Consider the following 16,543-nt stretch of genomic DNA (forward strand, 5'->3'; position numbering starts at 1 on the left):
TAGGATGCCCATGAGAAGACAAGTCTTACAGAATTTCTGAAGTTTTGAAACATCTTCTTCTGGTCAAAAGAAGTGGGGGAGGGGAAGAGGCAAGGAATCTTCTCTAACCACCCCTGAAACAGGTGACTACCTCTTGGGGGATTAACTGGACTACTTTCTCCTCTAGAATATAGCAGACCCTAGAATTCTGGGTCCCTCACTAGCTTGCTATTTGATATAAAGCTCTATAGAATGGGGCTGAATTTTCTCAGCAAGTCCCGATGCACTTCCTGTATAATATTATTTCATTTCATATAAGCATTTTAGTCCTTTCAGTACTCTTGATGGAGTGATTGATTCAATATAAATATTCTCACCTGACAAAGGTATCAAGCTAGAGCATTTTGACACTTACTTCAAGTGGAGTGGGGCAATTGATTCAACTCACCCCCCCTACCCTTACATAAAAACTAAGATTTTTAAAACCACTTAAAGGGTTTTGAGGATATTCTTTGGTGATCAAAATCATCCTTGAATCATAAAACTGTCTGAGGAGTGAATTCTCTGGCTGAGGAGTGAATTCTCTACCCTGGTCAAGAGAACATCATAGGGAGATGTGAGGGCTTTCAGTTCTCTACCAGGCAGGCAGGGTAGCCATACCTCTGCCACTCACTGAGTGGCCTTGGTCAAGTTCCTCAACTTTTCTGGGCTTCTGTTTCCCCATCTGTAAAATGATGACTAGATGACCTCTAAGAGGTTAAAGGCCAGACTAGACTACTTCTAAGGTCTCTTTCAGTCCTAGATCTATGATCCTATGACACCTCTTGCTTCATTTTATGAGTGTCAACATTGGTCCAGATACCACACTAGAACTTCTCTCTATAACTCAAAGCTCTGACTTAGTGGAATCATAACCTTGAAGAATCATAGAATCTCAGAGTCAGAAGAGACTACAGAGACCATGTGGAATATATAGGATGTGATTAGCCAGCATTTTTCTTTTTTATAATACATTTTTTTCAACTAACACACATGTATTTTTTCCCTCCTACATCTCCTCCTACTAAAAAGTAAAAAAAAATTACTCTTTTAAAATCTGCATAGTCAAGTAAAATTAATTCATACACTAGCCACGTCAAAAATGTGTCTCATTCTGCACACTTTCTTAGTCCTTCAGTACTCTGTTCAGAGGCAAGTAGCTTTCTTCATCTTAAGTTCTCTGGAACTGTGAATAGTTGGTCTCTACATTGACTAGAGTTTCTGAGTCTTTTAAAATTGTTTGTCTTTATAATATTATTGTCCACTGTGTAAATTGTTCTCCTTGTTCTGCTCACTAACTCTGAATACATTCACACAATTCTTCTCAGGTTTCTCTGAAACCATCCCCTTTATAATTTCTTATGGCATATTCCATACTTTGTCTAGCCATTCCCCAATTGATGGATACTCTTAGTTTCCATTTCTTTGTCACTACAAAAAGAGTTGCTATAAATATTTTTGTACATGTAGGTCCTTCTCCTTTGATCTCCTTCATCCATCTTGTTCTTGAAAGACCTCAACCAAGGGGGAACCCACACCTCCTCAGGCAATGGCCAGCCATGGGGTCCTACTTAAGACATTATATACAGTTGCTGAAAAATATTGGTGGCCATGACTACTACATGACATTGGCGCACATGTCCAGTCATATGAAATATCTGCTTGGGGATTGGCAAGAGGCTGAACCAGAAGGAGCAGATATTTTGCTCCATTTTTACAAGGGCTGTAGGGAGCCAATCTCTATCATCTCAGAATTTTGTAGATCAGTGACACAGTGCTCTCCTTAGGTGAAGTCCAGGATGAATCCCACATTACGAGCCTAAGGGACTGGGAATATAATGTTGTCCTCTGTTGTTGTTATTGTTATTCGTCCTTAGTTCTCAAAAAGGACCACAATGTCAGGAAGGTGATGGCATGACTTGCAAGGAAAAATAAAGTAATGCACATGTATGCACACACACACACACACACACACACACACACACACACCAGTCCTTGGTTTCATTTTTATTCAATGATTCCAACAAAGAGAAACATACTGGATCACTAGGCAGTCCTGTCTAGAGTGAGATCTGTTTTCTTTTGGGCTACACCCCTCCACCAACCCTAATTAGTGCTTGTTCCTGTTCCCCAAAGGGTAGATTACCCAAGCCTATGTCAGCTAACACAGTGAGCCCAAAGCCTTTATGGTCAAAGTATTACAGAGATTGGCTTGATCTGCAGGATTTCCCTTCCCCCTGGGGTTTATCTTTATTTCCTTGCTTTTAGGTCTATAACCTCAGACCGCTGAGCATCACATTTGGTTGAGGGGAGTGAAAAGGGAGCTGGCCTGGCTTGTGGTTTGACTTGCAAGTTACATTAAACAATACTTGTATCTGATGATGGGGCACACTTACAAGCCCATGTAGGACTGTTCTATATAAGCATGTAACCTGGGAAATTTTGTAGGCTGTTGTTCAGGCATGACTCTGAAATGATGGAGATAATGCTGAGCAAAACTTTCAGTTAGAGGGAGTGAGAGCTTTTCAGTGTGAGAGCTTTAAAAAGGAAAGATATTTATTCTTTGAGAAGATATAGGTGGTACCAGAATCTTTTAAGGACTGACTCAAGATATACAGAGAGACAGACAGAGAGACTTTGCAAGCTACAAATATATAGGGGAAATCAGTTCCTCAACACATCCCTGATTTCCAGTTGGTCTCCACAGAGACTTAAGGGAACTTTCCCCACTGAGTGGGAATGTGGTATCTCTCTTGGTTTGAACTCAGATAACTTGCTCCCAGCAGGAGAGCTCATTCACTTTGTGGATTTTTGGTATATTCTAATCTGTATAATTTTTCAGATTTCTGTTTGCTATTTGCTTGGATAAAAAAAGTTGATTTGCTATTCACTACTTGTGATGATCTTTTGTGTAACTAGCATTTGGTAGTAAAGGCCAAACAGGTAGGCTGTCCTAAACTTAAATCTGCTTGCTTGGAGGATCAACAATGTGGAAGCCACCTCTTTTGTAGGGATAGAAAATGATTGAATCATCATGGAAATGTTTCTACCACCTCCATGAGGTCATTTCTTTAATATTTCCCCATTCAATTCCCCTATCTGTAAAATGGAGGGGTTGAACCCTTCCAGCTTGAAATTTATGAAAATGCTCATACTGGTTCATTGGGATTGATTCAAAATTCAGACATGCCACTCAGAGCACCCCATTAGGCAGCCTGCCCATGTTATAATAATTCAACAGTAGCAAGTGCCCAATTGGTTCAGTGCCCATTGAACATTTTGATAAATCTCTTCAGAGGTTCCAGCTCTCAAAACTGTTCATATACAATAGATCATCATAATAATCATAGAGTCATCATAATAATCCAAGTCAAACAACAATAGGGCAAGTTAACAGCAGTAAAAATTAAAACAAAAGCATTATAGGATATTATATAGAGTAGATAGAACAGCTAAGATAAATCTAGATGATTAAATCAATAAAGTCAATCCATTCTTTTGTGCAAAGGAGTCCATGTTGTACAAGTTGCAAAAAAAGCCTAGACATTATGCACTCTGCATTCAAATTTCTAGGAAAGAATCAAAGTTCCTAGTTAGAGGCAGGCCTCATTGAAGTTGATCCTGCTAGTTTAGGCTTAGTGTTAAAAACAAAATGAGATACTTGTAGGTCATTCAATGGTGAATAAAAGGAGGTTTACTTAGCCCTAATTTCCCTTTAGCTTTCAAGGATACCATTATCCTCCCAGTCACCAACCTGGCAATCTTTTTTTTTTAATTTAAATTTATTTATTTGACATATTTAGTTTTCAGCATTGATTTTCACAATAGTTTGAATTACAAATTTTCTCCCCATTTCTACCCTCCCCCCCACTCCAAGATGGCGTATATTCTGGTTGCCCTGTTCCCCAGTCAGCCCTCCCCTCTATCATCCCCCTCCCCTCTCATCTCCTTTTCCCTTCCTTTCTTGTAGGGCAAGATAAATTTCTACGCCCCATTGCCTGTGTATCTTATTTTTTAATGGCATGCAAAAACTTTTTTTGTTTGTTTTTGAACATCTGATTTTAAAACTTTGAGTTCCAAATTCTCTCCCTTCTTCCCTTCCCACCCACCCTCCCTAAGAAGTCAAGCAATTCAACCTAGGCCACATGTGTATCATTATGTATAACCCTTCCATAATACTCATGTTGTGAAAGACTAACTACATTTTGCTCCTTCCCAACCCATCCCGCTTTATTGAATTTTCTCACTTGACCCTGTCCCCTTTCCAAAGTGTTTGTTTTTGATTACCTTCACCCCCATCTGCCCTCCCCTCCATCATCTCCCCCCTTTTATTTTTTTTTCTTCCTCCCTCTTCTTTCCTGTGGGGTAAGATACACAACTGAGTATGTATGGTATTCCCTCCTCAGGCCAAATCTGATGAGTGCAAGGTTCACTCATTCCCCCCTCACCTGCCCTCTCCCCTCCTCCCACAGAACTGCTTCCTCTTGCCACCTTTATGTGAGATAATCCACCCCATTCTATCTCTCCCTATCTCCCTCTCTCAGTATGATACTCTTTCATCCCTTAATTTCATTTTATTTCTTTTAGATATCTTCCCTTCATCTTCAACTCACCCTGTGTCACACATATATATACACATAGATATATACATACATACACATTCACTTATATATATATATATACATAAACATATATATATATATATATGCATATTCCCTTCAGCTACCCTAATACTGAGATCTCATGAATCATCCATGTCCTCTTTCCATGTAGGAATGTAAACAAAACAGTTCAACTTTAGTAAGTCCCTTGCAATTTCTGTTTCTTGATTACCTTTTCATGCTTCTCTTGATTCTTATGTTTGAAAGTCAAATTTTCTATTCAGTTCTGGTCTTTTCACTGAGAAAGCTTGAAAGTCCTCTATTTTATTGAAAATCCATATTTTGCCTTGGAGCATGATACTCAGTTTTGCTGGGTAGGTGATTCGAGGTTTTAATCCTAGCTCCATTGACCTCCAGAATATCGCATTCCAAGCCCTTCGATCTCTTAATGTAGAAGCTGCCAGATCCTGGGTTATTCTGATTGGGTTTCCACAATACTCAAATTGTTTCTTTCTGGCTGCTTGCAGTATTTTCTCCTTGATCTGGGAGCTCTGGAATTTGGCGACAATATTCCTAGGAGATTTCTTTTTTGGATCTATTTGAGGAGGCGATCGATGGATTCTTTCAATTTCTATTTTGCCCCATGGCTCTAGAATATCAGGGCAGTTCTCCTTCATAATTTCTTGAAAGATGATATCTAGGCTCTTTTTTTGATCATGGCTTTCAAGTAGTCCAATTATTTTTAAATTATCTCTCCTGGATCTATTTTCCAGGTCAGTGGTTTTTCCAAGGAGATATTTCACATTGTCTTCCATTTTTTCATTCCTTTGGTTCTGTTTTATAATATCCTGGTTTCTCATAAAGCCACTAGCTTCCACTTGCTCCAATCTAATTTTTAAAGTAGTATTTTCTTCAGTGGTCTTTTGGACCTCCTTTTCCATTTGTCTAATTCTGCCTTTCAAGGCATTCTTCTCATTGGCTTTTTGGAGCTCTTTTGCCATTTGAGTTAATCTGTTTTTTAAGGTGTTGTTTTCTTCAGTGTATTTTTCAGTATTTTTTTGGGTCTCCTTTAGCAAGTCATTGACTTGTTTTTCATGGTTTTCTCGCATCCTTCTCATTTCTCTTCCCAATTTTTCCTCTACTTCTCTAACTTGCTTTTCCAAATCCTTTTTGAGCTCTTCCATGGCCTGGGACCAGTTCATGTTTTTCTTGTAGGTTTCTGTTGTAGGCTCTTTGACTTTATTAATTTCTTCTCTCTGTATGTTTTGGTCTTCTTTGTCAGCAAAGAAAGAATGCAGAGTCTGAGACTGAGTCTCGGTGCGTTTTCGCTGCCTGGCCATAATCCCAGCCAACTAACTTGACCTTTGAGTTTTTCAGTGGGGTATGACTGCTTGTAGACTACAGAGTTCTATGTTCCACGTTTGGGGGGGAGGTGCCAGCTCTGCCGCACCAGCACTGCTCCTTCCCCAAGGACCCCCAACCCGAACTGGGCTCAGATCTTCGGCAGGCTGTGCACCCCTGCTCTGATCTGCCACTTAATTCCTCCCACCAGGTGGGCCTGGAGCCGGAAGCAGCAGCAGCCGTAGCTGCCCCACCTCCGCTGCCCCCGGGGCTGGAAGCGGAACCTTGAACTCCTTCCACTCCCGCAGCTTTTCCCACTAACCTTCTCAGCAGTCTTTGGTGTTTGTGGGTTGAGAAGTCTCGTAACTGCCGCAGCTCACTGAATCAGGGCGCTAGGGCCCCCTCCGCCTGGCTTCTGGTCTGGATGGTCCAAGTCGCTCAGGCTGGGCTCTGCTCCACTCCGTTCCCAGCTCCGTGGGGGATAGACCTCACCCAGAGACCATCCAGGCTGTCCTGGGCTGGAGCCTTGCTTCCCTCTGCTGTTCTGTGGGTTCTGCACCAACCTGGCAATCTTAACTCCTCACTCCTCCCTACCCCCAATCCAATCAGTTGCCAAGTCCTGTCCATTCTACCTACATAATATCTCTTCTATACGCTCCCTTCTCTCCTCTGACATCACCATCACCCTAGTGGAGGACTTTATCACCTCGTTCCAGGACTATTGAAATAGTCTGTTGGTTGGTTTCCCTGAAATTTCTCTCCACTCCAGCCCATCCCTCATTCAGCTGTCAAATTGACCTTCCTAAAGCACAAGTGAATGAACTTACTGAATGAACCCACTTAGCGAATGCACTCTAGTGGTTCCCTATTACTTTGAGGATGAAATATAAAACCCTCTGGCTTTTAAACCCCTTCAAGCCTGGCCTTTTCCTACTTTTCCAGTCTTCTTACATTTTACTCCCCTCTACACACTCTTTGATCCAATGACAATGGCCTCTATAGTTTTCCTCACTCATGACTTCCTATCTCCCAACTCTGGGCCTTTTCGCTGGCTATCTCTCATGCCTGGAATACTCTCCCTCCTGAAATACTCTTCCCTGTCTCCTTGTTTCTCTGCCTTCCTTCAAGACTCAGCTTAAATCCTGCCTTCTACACAAAGTAGGTAGGTACTGTCCTGGTTTACCTTGTATCTATCCTATACGTACATTGTTGTTTCCATGTTGTCTCTCCCCTCACACCCCTAAATTAAAATGTGAATTCCTTGAGGTCAGGAACTATTTTTACCTCATTTGTATCAGTAGTACTTAGCTCAGGACTTGACATGTAGAGCTTAATATATGCTTGTTGACTAACTCCTCCTTGATTTTAAAGTCAGAAAGGGAGAGGGTCTTCTAGGCTTAAATATCGATCTCCAAAACAACAACTACAGAAATAATTCCTCATTAAAGAAAGGAACAAATAGATAAAACTATAATAATCGACAATGATACAATACTTCAGGATTTGCAAGGCACTTTACGTGTATCATCTTATATGCTCTTAAAATCATAGCTCACTCAAGACTTCACAACAGTTCTGTGAGGTAGGCATTTTTTCCTACTTTATAGGGGAAGGACAGAAGACCCAAGATACCAAGTGACCTGATTGTGGTCTCACAGTTAGCCAACATCAAAACCAAATTTTATAACAAAGTATAAAGTCTCCTCCAACTGGTTTGGACATTTTAAAATTAAAACTACATGTATTTCCTTCATATCATCAGTTACATCTAAAGAATTTTTCTAAATTGTGCTTACTATTCCATAAAAAGGAAACTTGGTTGGATACAATTACAGATAATGATTACTATCCTTAAAGCAAAAGGCAAGTTGCTGGTTGTTCCTCTAAGAGAACCTACCAAAACAATATGCCAGGTACCAATGATTGGTATCAATTATCTTATCAGAAACCTACTCCTCCCCAAATTTTTAAATGTTTTATGCTTTTTTAAAAAATGCCACTGTCATCTCCTCTCCCCCAATAGAACTCTTCCCTTGTAAAAAATGCCACTGTCATCTCCTCTCCCCTAATAGAACTCTTCCCTGGTTAAGCAAAACCAATCAATACAATGGTCATGTATGAAAACGTATGCCTCTTTCTGCAACTGTAATCTACCACTTCTTTACTGTCTAATAAGACACAGAAGGCATGTTTCACTGTCAGTCTTCTAAAGTAACAAGTGATCACTATGTTGATTAGAGTTTTTTTTAAAGACTTTCAGTATTGCTTTCCTTTACATTATGGTAATCAATTTACAAATTGTTCTTCTTACTCTGATCACTTCTCTTTGCATCAGTTCATGCTAGTCTTCCCTAGTTTCTCTGAATTCATCATAGTCATCATTTCTTACAGAACAATAATATTTCATTACACTTTCATATACCATGGCTGGCATATAGTAGATACGATAAATGGTTGTCGATTGATTGATATGCTACAATTTGTTTAGCTATTCCCCTCTCAAAGGTACTCATTCTCTTTCCAGTTCTTTACTGCCACAAAAAGTGCTGCTATAAATATTTCTGTGTTTATGGGACCTTTTCCTCTCTCTTTGACCTCAGTAGTTGTATCATGAAGTCAAAGTGTATGTGCATCTCTTGAAAAATTAACAAACTGACATTTTGCTTTTAAAAATAAGTCTTTCATTAGTTTCATTAGCAAGGATCAATTCTTCTGAACCTTACCTTATGTAGACAACTTCCTGAGTCTGCAAAGCTAAAGATAAGACTTGCAGCCCATGGCAGACACCATGTGAGGAAGCCTTGTCTGAGCAGCCAATCAAGCAGTTTCTCTCCTATTCTAAACATGAATTTTTAATTGTGCAACAATTTCACACTTATAACAGGGACTAGAAATGATCATTTCTGTATTTTCTAAAGAAGATTTACCATTTATTGTTATGTTCTCATTTTTTGCAACATCAATGAAAAGCGGATATTTGCGTCAATACTTTTTTTTGTAAACCAATTTAAATATAGTTGCATTCACAGCCTCCTCTTTAGATATGACCATATTTAGACTTCCTATCCACACTGCAGTCTTTAGTTCTTTTAATGTTATACTCATTCATTGTACTTTGTGAAGTTTTAGTTCTCCTTAGCTTCTGCATGTACATTAAAGCAAAGAATTGATTCCAAAGGAAATATTTTTGTTCTCCTTGAAGAAAATAGATTTCTTTGTAATGCTAATAGTCTAGACAGTAGGATTACAGAGTTTAGAGCTGGAAGGGACCTTAGAGAGCATATAGTCCTGCCTCTCTCATTTTTTAGATGAGGAAACTAAGATCCAGAGTGGTTAACTGACTTGCTATGGGTCACATAGGTAGTAACAGCTGAGATTCCAACCCAAGACCTCTGGCTCCAGATTTGGAACTTTGACTACCACCCTATGCTATCTTATTATTCAGCAAAATAATCGAATTATAGATTCACAGCTACACATGCTTAAAGTTTATCTATAATAATTTTTTGATGATGAAAATGACACATTTATATAGTGCTTCAAAGTTTATGGATTTCTTTCATCACACCAATCCTTGTAGGTAGGTCAGTCAATAAACATTTATTTAGTGCCTACTATGTGCCAGGCATAGAGCTAAGTTGTACAGATACAAAGAAAGGCAAAAGATAGTACCTGCCCTTGACTAGCTCACAATCTAAGGAGGGGAGACAACATGCAAACAACAAGCTATAGACAGGATAAATAGGAAATACTGAACAGAGAGGTGGAACTAGAATTAAGAGGGATTGGGAAAGGCTTCCTGCAGAAGGTGGGATTTTAGCTGGGACTTAAAGGAAGCCAGGGAAGCCAGGAGGTAGAGATGAGAAAGGAGAGAATACCAGCCCTGGGAGAAAAAAAGAAAAAAATGGCTGGCCAGAGGTGAGAGATGGAGGGTCCTGTTGAGAAACAGCAAGAAGGCCACTGTCACTGGATCAAAGAGTATGTGGAGGGAAATAAGACATAAGAAGACTGGAAAGGTAAGATGGAATTTGTTAGGAAGGGCTTTGAATGCACAAGCAACAGAGAAAACTTGTGAAGGGTGAAGAGAATGTGCTAGGAGTCAGAGTCACCTTCTGCTTGGTCTCATCAAGGCTAGGGGTTTCATAGCATCTGTCAATTGAGTTCAGTCTTTCTCCAGTCTAAACTCTACCACAAGCCCTGGTTCAAACCTGCTGGTCTAGCCCTATTTCAAGTCTCTGACTTTAGTTCTTTGTTGCAGCTGCCACAGTTCTCCAGGATCCATTCCAGGGCATTTATCACTGCATCTAGGTTGGGTAGCAGTGGTAGTAATAGTAGGGGCCATGACCATGGCCACAAGTAGCAACTGGTTACTGCCCCTTTCCCACCAATAGCTTTAGTTTCAGAAAGCTCTCCACTTCTCTTAATGAGGAAAGAATGGCCTAGAGTGGCCAACCAGAAATCTCTTCAAGGACAAAGGAAGCAGAAACCAAAGGATTTTCAGGATATTCACCTTCCCGTGGCATCTCATTGATATTTCTGGTCAACACTTCCAGGAAGGGAAGGGACCTTTAGGAGTATTTTGCAACACGGGGAAGAGTGTTTTGTCAAATCTTAAAGGTCTGTAGAAATTTCAGTTGTTATCAAGTAGATTATCAGGAAAATAAAAAAATTATAAACCACTAAATAATTCTCATGATTGTGCTCACTACTTCTAATGGAAATACAGTAAGGAATCTTCAAATTTGAAAATGATGTCAGAAGAAATGAACAAATATTCCTATTGGAAAAGGTCATGTTAAAAAACACTAAGAGAATTCTACAGCAAAGAATTATTCTAAGGGAGCCTGGGGAAGGGTTGGAAAATTTGTGATGTCATTTTTGTAATGTGACAAGAAGTATAGTATGGCAAATTATGCAAGAAAGGTGAATGAGATAGGAGGGACTTAGAGGAACTCTCTATATTGATTGTAAAGGATATAAGAAATATTAAATGTCACCAAAGATACATAATAAAAAATGTAAAGAATACATTGGAAAAGAACAGCTCTGAACACCCTCTAGTGGTTTTCTCTGGCCTTATAACAGTGTCATGTTGTTATTACCTTTTCTCAAATATATCCCCATGCAATATTTCCCCTAAATATTTTCCTAAAAGGCATAAATATTAAAAGTCCTACAATGATATCCAGGTGAACTGTTGGTGTGAGAATCCAATTTCTTTTTTTTTGTTTTGTTTTTATATAATGTCACTAATAGTATTAACAATACATTTCAAAAAAAGCATTTTTTCTCCCTTAAGATTATCCATTCCTAAGATAAGTGCTCTAGTGCTTAAGATTTTAAGTTGAAAAAAGGTGCTGACCTGCATTGGTAAAAGAAATTTCTTCATCCCTGTCCTAAGATATAGAATCCTGACTTAAAAATCAATTACTGCATACATGCTTGACTAAGTTCGTTCATTAACAAGAAAAAAAATCACAGTGTTAAATATTTGTAGTTCACATAAGCTCCTGGAGCTCCTTATCTTAACCCCTGTTCACACAAGTTCACAGAGCAAGGCTACATCTCCCTCTGAGGGTTCTGAACAGTCAGGTGTGTCTTTCTCTAATGAGAATTGCGCAAGTCCCCATTTTGAAGCATTCCCTTCAATTTTTTTTATTTTATTTACCTTATTTTTAAGCTATGAAATAAGACACGCATTTCTATACCATGATATAATTTTTAAAAAGATGATTGCACATTAAGCTACAAATCTATTATGTACAACTTGCTATTCCTTTTAAATATATAATAAAGTTATCATGTAAATTTCTTTTTTATTCCTTTTTTTCTTCCCTCACTCACACTAGCCAGGCAGGAAAGAGGCAACACCCTGACCAGTTAGTGACTTTTGAATGGACTCTTAGTTCTGGCTTTGCAGCTGATTAAAAGATTCTTCTTCTTTATATGGTAAACAGACTGGAAACAGGGCTTGTGAATGCTCTAAAGTGGAGAGCCAGGCCCTTTCATTCTATATCATCAGATGCTTCCAGAATTAGGCTGCCCAAGCACGCATGTTCACAGGGCTCATTGGCCAGACCCCTGTTACATATTAATAACTATCAAGATGGAGAAGATTGGAGAAAAGTGAAAAATATTTTGTAATGTCAGTTAGATATATCCACAAAGTAAGGGGAAAAGCATTTCTCAAGTGTCTATTATATACCAGGGAATATGCTGAGCATTTAAAAAATTTTTTTTCAATTACATGTAAAAACTTTTAACTTTCACTTTTAAAATTTTGAGCTCCAAATTCTTTCCCTCCCTCCCTTCCTCCCCTCCCCCCTCATTGAGAAGGCAAGCAATTTGACATAGGCTATACATGTTCAATCATGCAAAACACATTTCTATATTAGTCATGTTATGAAAGAAAGCACAGACAAAAAATTGCAAGAAAAATAAGGAAAAATTTTAAAATGTATGCATTCAGATTCCATCAGTTCTTTCTCTAGAGGTAGATAGCATTTTCATCATAAATCCTTCAGAATTATTTTGGATCATTTTTTTGCTGAGAATACTTAAATTATTCATAGCTGATCACCATAGAGTGTTGCTGTTACTGTGTACAATGTTCTCCTGGTTCTGCTCGCATCACTCACCTCAGTTTTCATGTAAGTCTTTCCAGGTTTTTCTGATAGCATCCTGTTCGCCATTTCTTACAGATGTTCTAAGCATTTTACAGATATCATCTCATTTAATCCTCACAACAATCCTGGGAAGTAAGTGCTATTACTACCCCCATTTTATAGTTGTGGACACTGAGTCAGACAGATGTGAATTGACTCACTCTGGTTACAGAGATAGTAAGTGTCTGAGTTCAGATTTGAACTCAAGTCTTGTCTCCAGGACCAGCTCTCTGCTCTGTCCACTGCATAACCTAGCTACCTCCATATTATTAATGCACTGTGCCCTTCAGGAAATTGATGGTGCTTTAGTTTTCTTATTTACAAAGAGGAGGAAAAAAATCATGTTACTATTTTGAAATGATAGATGTGTCATAAAAACTAGTGAGTTGGATATTTGTAAAGAACATTATCCTACTCAGAACACTGGTGTTACACAAATATTGAATTTAATGTTCTTATTGATGGGCTATGAGGGCACTCTGAAATGCACTTAATTTCATTTTTGTAATAGAGTATAAATTCTCAGCAGGAAAACCAATAGCTCACAAAACCATAAAACATCACTTTTTCTCCAAAAAAAAGGACAATCCTAACTTTATGCTTAAACCTCAGGTTAAGGGGAGAAAAGAAACAAAATATTTAAATTGTGAACAATAAATATCATTGTTCCATTTTTTAGCATTTGAATTAATGAAATATTAAGTATTGTTATGCAAAAATACTCTCCACATTTACATTATTTTTTGTGTCCTGTTCTTTGGGTTACTTTGATTTTTTTTTCCTATTCCTTCCTGTTTGTTTCCATCACCTTCCTACTCCTATTCAACCATAATATTTTATTTACTCCTTTAATGTCTAAACTGACTTATTTTATATGTGACAACTTTTCTCACACTCTTGATATGAGTTTAGCTGTTTTCTTCTAATAATAATACTCATACTAGAAATAATAGTAATGTGTGTATATGTAATAATTATTATGTAGCAGGTACTATGCTAAGTGCTTTACAATTATTATTTTGTTTGATCCTCATAAGAACTTTGGGAGATAAAAGCTATTATAATTCCCTTTTTACAACTGAGAAAACTGAGGCAAACTGAGAGATTTATTTACCTATTGTCACACAGATACTAGGTGTCTGAGTCAAGATTTGAACTCGGGTCTTCCTAACTCCAGGCCCAGTGCTCTATCCACTGTTCCACCTAGCTGCCTAAACCTTAAAATATTTGCTGTACAGACTTTAAGACCCTTATCTCAATTAAACGCAACTAGAGAGTTCATTTATTTTTAAAATAAATATTCCCATGTTTCCATTTGCCTTATTTGATGCATATCACTTTTATGTATTTTCAAGATATTCTTCACTTGTGGAACTAAGTGTTGTAAACTAAAAATATTTTAATTAATTAATTAATGAAAAAAGTGATAGAACACAAAAAAGAAAAGAAAGATATTCATCAATCTTATCTATATCTATTTATCTAAGTTAGTAAAATGAAAGACAAAATAATCTTTTAAGCACACATAAACTTGAAAGAAATTTGGAAAGGTTTTACCTTAAGAAAAAATGAGGCAGTTTTTTGTTGTTGTTGTTTGGAGCATCTAAAGCTTATTTATGCCTTAATACAAGGTGAAGGATCTTTGATTCAAAGGCTAGATTTATCCCTTGACCTAATTTTCTCCAGAAGACAAGGTAAGTATTCAGAAGTGACATCCCCATACCTATAACAACAAATACTACTCATCTCAGTGGGGCTTGTGTACCCTCTCCCACTAAGGGTTTCTTCTAGCTGTAGGATCTAGTGATCCAAAGACAGCCCAGGCAAAGCCTGGGACTCTGAAGAGAAGGGTCAGGCTCTTTCTAATCATTGTCAGTCTCTTTTATCTGCTATCCCAGAGTCTGGGGAAACATCACCTTAAAGCTTAGGTTTGGTTCATATATAGGGTCTCCTCAAAGAGGATCAGAAAAGTATTCGTTGTACAAAGTCATTTAAGTATAGAACAGCTATTTATATCCTCCACAGAAAAGAAATGTTTAAAATGTAAAAGATTCAAAAGTGCACATCAATGAAGACTTAAAACATGTAAGGAGAGAGTGTGGCCCCCACATGTGTAGTGAGGTCCAGCTGTGATGAGGGGGCTATCCTTGTATATAGCTCAAAGGGAGGCAGAATAGACATCACTAGCCTCTTCTCTCTCTCCCCATTTCCCTACCCTTTTCCAAAGGAGACTTTCATTCCCACCAGAAAGAGAAACAGGAGCTTACGAGGCCGCCACTCTGCTCTCCTTATAGAGAGGGTGTACTGGGCTAAAAGTGTATCTGTTTGCTTCCTTAAATATTATTAGTCTAGAGGATTTGATTGGGTTCCATCTAACTTCTTATTGTTTTGTCATTTTAGGGAGGGAGGAGGATTCCAAACTATACTGAAGGCTTGACCCCTTCCCCACTTAATACCAGTTCCATAATGAACACACATAAAGAATAGCAAAAAACACCCATTCATCCAAATCAGTAGCAAAACAGAAGTATACATCGGGGAATGTACACTAGACAATACAGGGTGAAAGAGGTCTCCCATTAGGAATAAGGTAACCCAGCACAACCAAGAGAGAGAGTCCCAAGGGGAAATTTCCCTGAAGTTTCAAGAGTAGCAATCTAGGAATAGAGACATGGTAGAGACTGCCAGCTCCTCTCATGTCTTCCTAGAGTCTTTTCCTTCAGCAACCTGACTCACTTGAAAAAGATTTGGATGAATCCCCAAATGGGACTCTTCCTGAAGAGTCCTGAAAGGAAACTGGAAAAGGCTTTCCAATCTATTTCCAGCTCCGGCCCTGCCCCTCTTCTGCAGGACAGGGCCTTTGTCTCCACCAAAAAGGAGAGAGCTTCATACCAATAGGCTTTGGGACAGGGTGACATGAAACAGTAACCTCCTATTAGATTCTTTTAGGAGGGTGATGCTTAAAACCTGAGCCATTTTGTGGGACTGTTGAGCAGTCATTTAACCTTCACCTTTGATCTGCACTTTCCCAACAATTTCCTCAAGGTTTAGATCTTCTGGCAAACCTGTACTTGGGTTGGGCTCATTTTTCTGGCCATGATTATCTTCTCCAAAAACGGTGTAGTTGCAGAAAACTTGTCCTCCTGCTATTCAGCTCTGCTGGAAGAACCCAGGAACCCCTTAATTCTTGAATTCCTGAGGTTGCCTCTGAGGCTAGAAATGTCACCTATGATCGGGAAAAAAAAAGCACCTAACAAGAAGAGGTAGCCAGGGACCTGAGGAGGCTTTAGCTTACCTAAGTAGCACGTATGCTCACTGCCATTTCTGAGCACTGGAAATCCAAGAAAAATCCCAGAAAAGTCCTCATGTATTTGGCAGATGGGAAGAGAGAGAGCCAGAGAGCAGAGTCACTGTTTTAGGTTGTCTGAGCAGACTACTCTTCCTGGCTCAGTGGATGATACTAGTCATGGTTCAGGGTGCATGTGTCCTTTAGCAAAGAGCCAAAATAGCTTCTCCTCTCCATGAGGCCAAAGTACAAGCTCCAGTGGGATTGCCTCGGTTTGTTAGTTTGTTTCTTTCTCTCTCTTTCTCTACTTTCTTTCTGTCTTTTCTTTCTCTTTTTTCTTTCTTTTCTTCCTTCCTTTTTCCCTTCCTTCCTTTCCTTCCTTCCTTCCCTCTTTCTCTCCTTTCTTTTTTCCTCTCTCTCTTTTTAAATTTTCAATTCCAAATTTTTCCCTTCCTCCACCCTCTCCCCAACCCATTGAGAAAGCAAGAAATATTATACCCATTTTACATTTGAAGTTATGCAGAATATTTCCACATTAGCCAGTGGGCTGATTGCATTCGTATAGTAGTCTTATTACATATACCTTTTAAGGTCTATAAACAATTAACCCTAAAAGGCCACTTTGTAATAAT

The 16,543-nt window shown here is 38.7% G+C and overlaps 1 protein-coding gene across 1 annotated transcript in view; it reads right to left on the bottom strand.

Moving 5' to 3' along the window:
- Positions 1–16,088, bottom strand: part of TENT2 (terminal nucleotidyltransferase 2) — a 115,690-nt gene extending 99,602 nt beyond the window's left edge. Inside the window, exon 1 of the mRNA XM_036762649.1 lies at positions 15,921–16,088. The gene's annotated coding sequence lies outside the window, so the exon portion shown is untranslated. The remainder of the gene's footprint in view (positions 1–15,920) is intronic.
- Positions 16,089–16,543: the final 455 nt, after the last annotated feature.

This window comes from Trichosurus vulpecula, chromosome 1 (genome assembly GCF_011100635.1).
Source record: "Trichosurus vulpecula isolate mTriVul1 chromosome 1, mTriVul1.pri, whole genome shotgun sequence".
Taxonomy (NCBI): domain Eukaryota; kingdom Metazoa; phylum Chordata; class Mammalia; order Diprotodontia; family Phalangeridae; genus Trichosurus; species Trichosurus vulpecula.